Source organism: Anopheles coluzzii, chromosome 3 (genome assembly GCF_943734685.1).
Source record: "Anopheles coluzzii chromosome 3, AcolN3, whole genome shotgun sequence".
NCBI lineage: Eukaryota > Metazoa > Arthropoda > Insecta > Diptera > Culicidae > Anopheles > Anopheles coluzzii.
This window is the reverse complement of record NC_064671.1, coordinates 36,144,540-36,157,008: the sequence shown is the minus strand read 5'-3', so window position 1 is coordinate 36,157,008 and position 12,469 is coordinate 36,144,540. Positions and strand designations below refer to the sequence as shown.

General features: G+C 45.6%; 1 protein-coding gene across 3 annotated transcripts in view; it reads right to left on the bottom strand.

Annotated features, from left to right (window-relative positions):
* Positions 1 to 10,841, bottom strand: part of LOC120954772 (nephrin-like) — an 85,570-nt gene extending 74,729 nt beyond the window's left edge. Inside the window, exons 1-2 of one of the 3 annotated variants that reach the window (XM_049609390.1) lie at positions 10,443 to 10,841; positions 8,655 to 8,899 (exon numbers count right to left, since the gene is read on the bottom strand). The gene's annotated coding sequence lies outside the window, so the exon portion shown is untranslated. The remainder of the gene's footprint in view (positions 1 to 8,654; positions 8,900 to 10,442) is intronic. The other 2 variants (XM_049609388.1, XM_049609389.1) reach the window with 2 other exon arrangements.
* Between the last annotated feature and the right edge of the window lie 1,628 nt (positions 10,842 to 12,469).

The following is a 12,469-nucleotide window of genomic DNA, read 5'->3' as shown; positions in this document are numbered from 1 at the left end:
AAAAAAATCCACACTATTTGAAACGATATTACGTGATTGAAATTTTAAGCATCCATCCAAGCTTCCCCCAGCGCTTTTGCAGCGATCGGGAAACGAGGGAAAACATTCTTTCCGCACACACACAGCTAAAAATACACTGGAGTGGGAGGGAGAAAAACCCACACACATTCACTATCACAGAGATTCGGGGAGCTCGAGATCACTGAGGAGGCACGAGGAAAGCATGGGGCAGAATTTGTCGAGCCGTCTTCGTGTGTGGCACAAACACCCGAAATGCTTCGATCGCCGGACGCCGTCAACCGTTAGAGGGCCGATGCCTTCCATCTTGCTATTGACGGCGAGACGAGGAGCGCAACGTTTAGTTTAGCTGCTGCCACAAATTCCGTGTCTCCCTGTAGAACAGCGCTTAAAGCGCCATCCACATGTCGGGTTTGATGGAGAATGAGGAAAGAAATACAAGGGGGAAAAAAAACCACGCCGTGGTACGTGAGAATGACGTCCTCAAGCATCGATGGATGGATGTGGGTGCAAAAAAAGAGGGACTAGGAACCAGGAAGTTAGCGGAGGGGGGAGAAATACCAAATAGAGCACCGCGCTGCTGTCCGTTCGCTCCCTGGCGGAGCCCTGGGACGTGCTTTCGACCGTGCCCGTGCCCGTGGGTCATTCCGCTCTCGAGCCACGTCCGATGCGATTTGCGCGCTCGCCTGCCATAATTCGCCTACGATCCCGTCCGTTTAGACGATCGAATGCAATACTTAGCGCCGGGAGGCGGGAGGTATAAGGAACGGTTCTGGCAGGTCGTTCGCAGTAGCGGAAGAACGTCGAAATGGTGGTCGATTTTGCTGCCTTTTTTGTTCTTTTTTTGTTTGGAGGCAGCAGATTTTTAAGCAAAAGCCAAACATAAAGCCAGGACAACGTTGCTTGAGCAAATCCCCGAGTCTCCGTGCCTGTCGGATTGCATTATCATCCCTTGGTCTTGGTCACGGGATCGAATTTGACTCTCCCAAGGCGAGCTCCCTCCTCGCCGGGGAATTTCTGCAAAGAATCGTGTACCCGCTTCTTTCAGATTCCACCGACCCGTGTTGAGGCTCGACCCGATTCCTTCGCAACGGCAGCTTGTTATTGGGAAGGAAACGTAAGGTAAACCGTGTGTGTGTGTGTATTCTTCCTACATTTTCCCTGCCAACCTCAACAAGCACCGCTGTCCCCGCGGTGGCAGGATCGCAAATGTTTTCAAACATTTTCTTTTCTCCGACAGGCGCCTCCATCGAAGACTGTCCCCTGGAAGCTGCTGGAACGCTGCTGACTATTTTCTTCCGGGCTTGGGACAGGACGTTCGCAGGAATCAGGTCGGGTAGCGTGTTGTGGTGCGAAGGCACACCGGCATGCAGGCAAAGGGCAATGCAATCACGGACATGCACAGTTTATTATAGTGCGCTTATGTGTGTAGGTAGTAGCTTTGTGCCCGCAGCATCGACCGCTTGGACACCGTTTTTCATGCGCCGCTTATCGCGTGTGCACCTTCCTGGGCTGTGGGCAGTTGCCCGGCGAGCCGGGTCCATATTGTGCAAAGGTATCTCTGGAGGCCGTGTGTCCCTTTAACGCGATCGCCTTCGTGGCCAACGTGTGCCACGTTTCTCGAGTTAGCACGGCAGCCTGCCCGTCCGGTAGTGGCTCGCCGATGAAGTACGTGTGCAATCTTGAGAATGTCTTGCCTTATTTACCCGTACCGTAGGCTACAGACTCGCTTGGACAAAAGACCATTAAGGCGGGTTGGCCCTGCGGTGTGCCGTGGCGACATGCGAGGAATTATTAAATTGATTGATAATTCGAGAATTACTTATGATTCTTGCTTCTTTCCTCCAGTGGGGCTTTTTTTGTGGAGTGCCTCTGAGCAGCTCAAGCGCTCTAACACTCCTTTTGTGCACACAGGTTCACATGCCTTGCCACAGCTGCGCGTCAATTCCAATCACGAAGCCAACGATTGTTTAACGAACTCTTAACAAACGCAAACAGTGACACGCCCGGGATAGTGAGTGCGGCGGCAGCCGATGTTCCCGAGGCATTCCAAGGATCTTCAGCTGCAGGTGTAGTTCCGCGTGAGTGACAACCGGAGTTTACCACTCTATCAACACCAACACGCCGGCCTGTTGTGAGCCTTGCCGTCGACAGAGGACGGAGCCCAAAGACCTCCCCCAAAGAAGGTGATTTGGCGGTTACGGGTGGGTGTTTGATTTCGAACGAACTAATCAGCACGGTTGGGTGCTTGTTTTGATTTGAGGAATTATTTCACCTACCACCAAAACGTGCCAGAGGGGCAGCAACAGAACGTCCTTGCCCTCTCTCCCTATATCAGCCTGATGCGGTATTAATTGCGGGAATGCGAAAAGCGGCAAAGCGCTTCGAGCGCGACCTGCTGCTTTGATGATTACGTTCCGATCACGGGATCACGGGGCGGAGTGAGGATGGGTGTTTTGGGGTATTGGGTGGAAAGTTTGTAAAACCCAGCCCACACACGGACAGATCGATCAGGTGTGTACGGGAGGATTGATTGTGTTTCACCAACCGACCGACCGACGAGCACCTGGCATGACAAAGCGTCGGTTGGAATTTCTCTAACGTAAAGCGTGTGAGGTTCCGGTTGAAATGGGAACGCACTTTTTCGTTAATTGAATTGTCTGAAGTGTCGGCTCGGCTGATCGGCTCGGTAGGTGGGTTGTGTGGAGCGCAAAGTTATCTGAGCGTGGGCGAGGAATGGTGAACAATCATTGCAAATTGATGCTCTCGGTGGTTGTCGGTAGCGTTGTCATTCTTCCTTCAAAGTGGCAATCAATTCGATTGAGATGGAATTTTACAGAATGCTCGAATCTATATTTTTAACTTTTTTAACGAAACATATCTACCCACCCCACATCTCAATTGATTATTTGCTTTGTTCAAAAATGATCGCAAAACTATAAAGAAGAGGCGAATGGTTGTGGGCAAAGTAGAGCTACCCTCAATATCGTGACCTTTCTGCGCCTAGCGCCTAGCGGTATGCAATGTGTATTTACCCAGAACCTTAGGGTAAAGCTTTAACGCATTAAGCTTTAACGCAAAAAGGGAAATGAATAATACAAATTACACAATGTTTGAAAAATAGTATCCAAAACCATGATCCAACATTTGAAATTGCATACAAACAGGCGTTTCATATTAAGTATGGAAAATTTAATTACTTCCTGTAAAAATAACTCCTAAATGTATGCAAAACGCAATACAAAATGTTCAATTAATACCCGTCAAAGAACGATGAACAAAAACGTAATCATTTTTATAGCTCAAAACTCGCTTTCCAATCGAACTTGCAATTATCATCGTACCAAATGTGTAAAACGATCAAAGTTTTATTTGCACGCGATATATGAGCCGTAGAGCGTTTCAGCAATCGTAACCTCCCGGTATTTTTTATATATTTTTTTTTTTGCACGAAATTATTATCCCACACCGTAAAGCTGTAATTACGCTGGAAAAGAATTATCTCGCTGTCTGCAATCATTGGCTTTATGTTTAAAATCGCAGCCCAAAGCGGTGGTAATTCATCAATCGGATTGTATTGCGCCGCGCGTGTGTTGGTGTGTGTGTGTGTGTGTGTGTGTGAGTTTGCGTTTGTGTAATCTACCTTCATCATGCATTAACCTCGCTTGAAGTGTTTACACAAATTGGTATATTTTATTGATGTGTCCAAACGCACCGTAACGACCTTATCCGATTAAGCTGCACTTTACCACCCACCCTCCCTATCTCCCCCTGATTTTCGCACTCATTAATCTGTCTGGCTCTCACTGGCACGGGCAAGCGAACCTGCCGCGGTGGCTCATTTTTCCACGCGCAAATCGGTTAATCACGCGTGCGAAACCTGCCGACCAGTGCCGAGGTTAATGCGTTGAAAAATGCGTATTGTCAGCCTCAGCCCTCAGCCTCCGTCTCATTAGGCACAGGGTTATCGGGTTTGTTTGTTCAGTTCGAGGGGGCTGCTTGCAAAATGAAACATGAATAGCAGGAAGTGAAAAACAAAACAAAAAGGATGCTGCGTGTTGCACGAAAGTGGCAAATAAAATGCCCAATTCCACAAGTTTTAATTTACGTCGGTTTTGTGGCTGCGGTCGATACCAGACCCGAGGTGAGATAGTTCACAGAGAAGGGGGTTGGATGTGCAAAATTTGGTAGAAGGAAGGATGCAGCCACGGCACATTACAAATGGCGACCAAATGAACCCTAAATGGGCAAACACAAGCGTTCGGGTGTGAGCAAAACTCCTTTCGCTGTTGGAGTTTTCCCGTGGCAAAGAGAAGTGTTAAGGGAAAGGGAAAGCCAAAGAACACATCTTCAAACCTTTTAGCTCACCCTCCTCTCTCAACCACGACAAACGTTGATGATGCCACTTTAAAGCCGTCCGAGAGCACGAAGGCAAAGTGAATACGAGACAAATTGCGCCACTGCCGATCGTGCGCCCCGAGCGCTTCGCTAATGTCGATGATGTTGGACCCGTTTTGCCAAGCTGCGGCTTTATGGCCCGGACAAACCCCACACAAAACTACGGCTGACCTACAGGCAGTAGCATAAAGCTAACCTTAAGGTGTAAGGGATGACCTGGCCTGGGCTCGGGTGGTTTGGTTCCCTTCCCACCCCGAAAAGCGTCGTTAAAGTCGGGGCGCATAAGAGAACGCCATCAAAAATTCATCAAACTTCCCCAAACGGCAATAACCGAACTCGCACTTTTAATGGCCGGGGTACGAGGCGGGGTTTCGGGGACACGATGGTACCACCATGGAGAGGTCAGGTTTCACTCGGTTTCAAGAAAGCGAGCGTGCCGTGTGCAAGTGAACAGTCGAGCTAACAGCACCACGTATGGACCATTTTTAGTGGGGAAGGCGCACAAAACGCGCAAAACGCTCCTTCTCTGGTCAAAAACAAAATAAAAGGCAGCAACGAATTTGTCGTGCAAAGAAAGAAAAAACAACCTCCTCCTCCTTCTACTTCTCTGCAGGGCGTAACAGAAACATGGAATGTTTTCAAAATGGTACAAAGCGCGAAGCAGTGAGGCGGAGATGTACACAAACGTGCAGCAAAATATTAAACAACTCCAACACCGACGGCGCCGTGGAGCTGGAAACGCGAACCACATGGCCCCCCGGAAAGGCCTGGGCCGGGTTTCTTCCCAACCCCGGAGTGTATGGATTTCTGCTAATGTTATTTAAATTGCGATAACGATTTTATAGGCTCTGCAGGAGGGAAAAACTAGCCTGCCTCATCCTGCTCTCTTATTGCTGCCGAAAAACGTTGCGCCTACCGAGCGAGTTGGGCCTTGTTTGGGAAACCGAACGATCGTTACACGTTTCGTTTCGCAAGCGTTCGCGGGTACAGCTCACAGGCCCGCTCGGGTCCAACACGGGCGTGTACATTAAACTACAATTTCTGCCGAGCGCCGTTGTTGCGCCGTGGCTTGCGGTTTTGACTACGCTCCGTTTCATGTAATAGTTCCTGCCCATATGCCTATCCCATGTGGGTGTCTGTGTGTGTATGGGCTTAGGTAGCGTCATACCACGGGCAGACGAGGACGCATTTTTGGCAACACTGGTTGCCCACGTCCACCGAACATTTGGAGTTAGTCGCAGTTAGTTTATCAAATTGTGACCGAAAATTCGGGCCCGAAAACTCCAGCATTTGGCCGGAAGGACGCTGTGTCGCTGGCCGGGACCATTGGATCGTAAATTGCGTTTTCCCGAAATGGAGAAAACATGAACTTTTATTCGAATTGTGGTTGTTGAATGTTTCATTTTAATTAACTGATACCGGGGCCGTGGCGTTCGGGCTCCTCTTTGTGCGCTAATGCTTGCTGCTCGAGGTCCGAGGCTCGGAGTCGAAGGCCGACAGCAGCCGACACTCAAACCGGTGGACGCATTTTTCTGGTCAGTGACGAAATTCCATGCTCTCCGTCCGTCCGAGTGCATAAATTATTTCATTCCACCGCCGTCCTGTGCCAGAGCAATCCGTTCACAAAAGGCACACTTCTATGGAGCGCTCCTATCAGCGTTCGAGATGGCAATTAATTCCAAAACGGTAACGGTTTCAAGATTTGCAGCCACTGCCACTGCCGATAGTGAACGGTGGGTGGGTGAGGGGATAGGCAAACATTCATCAAATCGGTCTATGAAATCGCCGTAAATGTCGCAAATCCTGTAATTGAATTTATGAATTCATACATAATAACGGAGCACTCATTACCGGCGTTTGGCATTTGGTGCGGTTTTACGAGTCCGGCTGTGGGTCCGTTTGAGACACCCGACACTGTGGGCTGGAATGGGTTGTGATTAAAGGTTTTAGTGTGGTGATTTGTTTTTTTTTTCTCTCTCTCTCTGCTGTTTTCCAGTTGCGAGATAGGATTGTTGGTAGCCTCGTTATCGGAGCGAATATAAAATGTTCGTACAAACCTTGAAACCACCACTTTAGCCACAGTTGTAAGTAAGCTATGTGATCGATTGTTTGGGAAGTTGACTAATAACCTCAAATGTATTGCATACATTTGGGCTCTATTCTTCATAAAGGTATAACAAAATATTTGGCACAGCTATTGCTAGATGATGATGACCCACCTCTGACCCTTACAAAGGATTGAGATGTTCGATGTATCTTGCGATAATTTGGTAAAGCTACAAATATTCAAAATGTAGATGTTTGGGAGGTGAGCAAAGCATAGAGGTATGACGAGTTATTAGCCCGAAGAACACCAATGTACCAAGCTCCGAACCCGGAGTCTACTCTACGCGCGCGTGTCTCAATTCAATGTAGTCTCGTTCTATTTTTTTTTTTGTATATTTATTGTTTTAAAACTTTGGTGCATTTAGAATGTAAATCAGTTTAAAAAAAATATTCATCGCATTTAAAGGACAAAAGAAAAGAATGAAAAAAAATCATCATCACCTAGAGTTGACAATTGACAATACATTTAGACTACATTAGTTCTAACAAAATCAGAGCACAATTTTCTAAACTCAGATAACGAACCAGCATTGATGATTTCCTGTGGCATTCTATTGTAATACTGGATACCTCTATGAAACAAAGAATTTCTGGCTCCTGCAGACCAGCTAGAAGTCTTAGCGCAACTGTACAGCTTTCCTCGTTCACGCCTAAAACGTGCGCCTAAATGTATGCAAAATGCAACACTTTCCGTAGTTTAACGACTGGATATGAATACGGGCACATTACAAACACAAATAATGCATACATTTTGGCGCTACACATATTAATCTATGGCGAGGGGAAAAATGCAACAATTTCGTCGAATTGCTACGGTTTGATAATAGTCAAAATTCTAAGTATATCAGCTATTGTAACCAGAATCAGAATCGTTCATTATAATTAATTAAAAAAAAGCCCTATACGAATACAAAAGGCTGTCATTAGTGTTACATCTACTAATTACACTTACAAAACTCTATACAAGTAAAAAGCAATGCAAAAAATGCTTTGATATCAAATCGAAACAAAACCCCTTTTTGTGGATACTAATCTCTACTGCAAATGTGCCAATCAAAGCATCTGCTACGGTAAAACCCATAATAATCCACAGATCATTCATCAATTATGTTTCCCAAACACTGAGCTTCTAGGAAACGGGTTGAATGAAACGTGTTACAATAGGAAAGCAAAACAAAAAACACAAATGTTGTTAGTGCTTACATTGCCAACGATTTTACCGCATTTTTTTCGATCGCAACGCCTTCCAAAAAACCGCATCCATCTTCCCTCAGCTGAACAAGAAAATGTCAAAGGGTAACATAGAAAATATCTCTTTAAAACTGTCAACTCACCGTGACCATTCCCGCTGCGTTCAATTTCACAGTGGGCACGGGAGTTGGTGGTAATTTTTTATTTAAATTCTATCATCGTGCTTCATTCGTTCGTCCTCATTCTTCGCTTAATGCTTTCTTGTAAAAATTTCGTTTCATTTTTTACTTCCATTACAATTTGGAACTCATTTTCATTACGCTTGCATCCTCGCATCCTTTCAGATGTGAATCCTTCCCAACCTAAAATGAAGTAGATGAAGCAGTGTCAAAAATTGTCAGTGCAAGAGAGACAGAGAGGGATTGGACAGTTTTGAATGACAGTTTCGTGCTGTTACTACCAACTTTGGTCGCTTTGGTAATTGGTTCTGCTGAAAGCTTTTCTTTCAGTTTTGCTTTCAATAGTCGTTTGTTAAATAATGGCATAAAGCTCGTTCAAATTTGAGGCATTCTCTACCCCAGGCGAGTAAGCATCCTTTTTGCCACCAAAAACAGTCCACTTCTTCCACCGTCATGTACAACTTCTATTCCAAGGGTTCTTGCGGAAACTTCTTTCTGGCATTCAAATATACAGCACGTGCTCTCCAACACCAAGTCAGCCTAAACTTTTGCGCAACCAAAACACACACACCCTTGCTGTGTCCAATAACGGTCCAGTTTGGGAAAAGGCCGAACCAGCGAGGTCCACTCCAGCGCAACGGGTCAACGAGAGAACTTCCGTTCGGAAGATAATTTACAGCTTCTGCCGATAGTAAACAGAGCGGCTGAACAAACAACCATTTCCTAGAAATGCCAGCAACGGTGCTCTCCGCACAAACTTACCCACTTAACGCCCGGCCCTTCTGTTCTGTGGTGCTTCTGGAAGTTTTGGGGCCGCGCCTGGAACTGTTGACGTACGCAAAAAACAGGCGCAAAAGGCGCGTAAACGTTACGCTCAAGCGTTGGGAATCACTTAACTTTCGCGATGAATTCAGTAAGATTTATGCAACTGTGCTTGACGAAACCGATTCACTCGCGATTGTGCTGCGCCTACGAATGGGAAACCTGTTTCTTCTCGAGTTCTGAAACTGTGGAGAAATAGGGAAACGATATTCAACTTGCCTTATACTACACACAAAACACACGAGCACCACGATTGCTTGCGGTTGCTTTAAGAAGGCATAAAAAGCGTTCACTTCACTTCACTCGGTTTGCTACGATCGGGGTGGAAGCACGTTGTGCACCTTACTTCTGGTATCATAACACCTGCACAATGCGGCTCGTCTTCCCTGAGTTGCGCCTGAAATGCTGCAATCTGTTTCTGCTGCACGTACGGGTTCGTCGTCAGGACGGCAGGAGCCAGCAGGTCAATCATTAATCTTCAATACTTTGGCCGATATTCACACGACATGGAAGCGTGTGTGTGTGTGTAACTGTGTTAGTTTCACACTATTTTCCACTACGAATATGCCACAAGAATGTTGTAAATGACGCTCTTTCTCCTTTGTTTTTTTTATGCCACCAAAAATAAAAAGAAACTAAAAAAGAAAGCATCCGTTTCACGCCACTGTCGCCGTGGAATACATTTCTCCCTCAGCATAGTTTTGTGCTGTTGTTGTTTTCCGCACCCGACACGACAGTTTCATTCACACACACACACACACATACTAACGCAACTACACAAATGTTTGTACACAAAGCAGGGAAAAATACCGAACCGGAACCAGAACCACTTGTGCCGGGAAATGGCGAGGGAAGCAGCACTGAGGGACAAGGACATTTTCAGCTGGTAGGTCAGAGAGGAAGGACGGGTGGAAAAGAAAGGGAAGGTGGGGAAGCGTGGTTCAATTTTTACCGCAATTCACCGTCCTGTCGCAGTGAAGTGGTGGTCCCGGACGATGAGGTCCCGTTAAAGGGCTGAAATTGCAGAACCCGTGAACGGGGCGGTCACAAGTGTGTGTGTGTGTGAGTGTATGGTTCTGTTTTCCTGTCGATATTAACGAGCTTGTTTCTTTTTCGTTTCAATTTTCTTCTTCCAGCGCTTCACTCGCTCGCAAATGTGAATGTGTGTACCCTTCGTTGCCGGAAGGATATGCGTGCGTGACCCAAAGTTCTCACGCAGCGAGCAAGCGAGCAAGCGAGTACGCTACCGAAGGGTTTTTTTTTTTTATTTTTACGATATTTTTTTCTCCATTTATTTCGAACTCCGGTCTCCGGTTGTACAAAATTTGATGGAAGGTGTACCCGGCTGGTAGTGGAAGGAAGAAGAACTTCTAACCATGGCAAAATGGCTTTTGCAGTTTCTCGACGATACAGTTCGGGTTCAAGTTTACTGTGTGCGCTCTCTCTGGCTGAGCTGAAGGGGTTTGTTTTGAGCGCGTTACTCGATGCCCTTTTCTTGCTGCTTTCCTTCAGCGAAAGCGACAAAAAATACGGCGCACAAATACACTGTCACACGTACACCCACCCAACACTTTCGAAAACAAGGATGAACTTGGCACACCTTTTGCTCCGTTTTTTTTTCCGGGGTAGAAAACGTAGACCCATCTTTAATGTGGCATCACTGAACACAAACAACGCGCTCCAAAACCCTAAGTATCGAAGCGATTTTTTTGTTTTTTTTAGCTTTACCGATTAATTTCCAACCAGGAACACTCACTTCGGTCATTGATTTCCACTTCCTTGTGCTGTCGTGGGCGACACACAAAAACATACACACACACAGATTCACGCACCTTAAAAACGTGTATTTGCTCCTAATCCGTGTTTTGCGAACGTTTTTTCTCCCTTACGGAATCGAGAAACGGGCGCGACGGAGTTTTCTCCCGCACGTGTCGTGTCGAACGTCGAGCAGGTTCGGTTCGCGACTGAGGACGGTGCGCACGGTGTGCCCTAGAGCACCCGGTCTCGCCACCCGAAGCGAGTTGGCTGGCTATTTTCCTTTCCGCTTCGTTTCCGTCGCGTCTCGGGCGAACACGATTGCTGTTGTGCGTGTTGTGCCTGTGCGCCGGTGGAAAAGTGCCGACTCTGCGGGCCACAGTTCGGCTGGCTGGTGTGGAAAATTGGCGATGGCAGAGTGTCCTGACGGACCTTAACGATGGTTGTCCGAAACCCGAACCCGGGGGGTTCGGTGGATACGAGCACGAGCGAACTGAGAGAAAGTGGATTGATACGGCAAAGACTAGTGAGAGCGATTTGCGTTTCTAGTGAGTGTGGAATGAAGATGAGTACGGAGTGAAATACAACCTGGTCAACCTCGTGAGGATGATGAGATACAAGGAAAATTTTAAACAATGCAAGGGAAATTTTGAAATGGTTTGAAATGTTTCTGAAACCATTTGAAATCAGTTTGAACCGGTTCGATGGGGAAGAAAATGGGTTGAAAACAATAAGGGGAATTAAAATAGGGGAAGGATAATTCATTTGTTGCTCAAATCCAGTCTATTCTAAACGGAATATTTCAAGATGATAGGGTATGTTCAATGACGAATCTTTGAAAACGAATGTATTCTTTTAAATATGATTTTGTAGGATAGCTTTTACTATCCATAATTCAATTTGTACTTCTATATCTGGAAAACAATACTGCAAACAATAGCACGGATATATTCAATTTAAACAAAATGCTAATATTTTGACCGATTTTCGACAGAAATTGAGTTCGTAAACAATGCCTAACGATTATCACCACTATATGAAAAGCTAATTACAATTGCACGGCACTCCCTACACAAAGTAACACCAAGGACAAGGTTTGTAATATTACATATTTCTGTCCTCTAGAAAGTATGAAACATGAACGCATGCTTCACGTCAAGCCAAGTCATGAGTAACATGATAAATGCAACGCTGTATGTCTCATAAACACTTTGCTGTGGTACTTAAAAATATAATAAAATATCATACTACTTGGAGGTAACATCACATTCATCTTTGAAACGAAACAAATATTCACGTTTGTCGCATGTATCCCATACATGGAGTATCCTTGCAGATGTATCCGTAAAAAATGTGGTTCATTTTTGCTATTGTGTAGCTTGTACTGTACTTCCCCTGTGATTTGATTCAAACCAAGCATCCCCTTATGTTGCTGTGTCGTACTATGGAGAGACGTTTTGTTCCAAGGAAAATTTCTGCAACAGGATATAAAACCCCTGCAACGTTTTAATACATTCTGTATCTACAAATGCTGCGTCATGATGTGTAAATGAAGTGAATACGTTGCTGTGGAACTAACAGGATGAAGTGTTTCAATGACGAACAGCAACATCTGTTCCAAAACGAGTTGCATGAATACATGAATACAAAAGCGACAAGGAAGGGGAAAAATGAATGTAATTTTTGTTGCAGGATAACGCATGACCCCCTTCTTGAGCGACACTTCAAATTGTTAACCAGATGTAGCAACGAGGGGACACTGCCTGCAGTCTATTTATCGGGGAACTCGTCGCGTGTCTCAGAGTTCTAAACGAAACACTTCTTCCATGATTCTTTTAATATACAGTCGCATGAACTACGTTGAAACAGCGTGATTTTTCTGAGGGGAAATCAAATGTGTGTGATATCTTGCTACATTTCGTCTTACTGTATTACCTTACATATCACATGAATTTTGCTAGTAGTTTAAAGGCGACATCTTTTTTGTATGTCTTATTGTG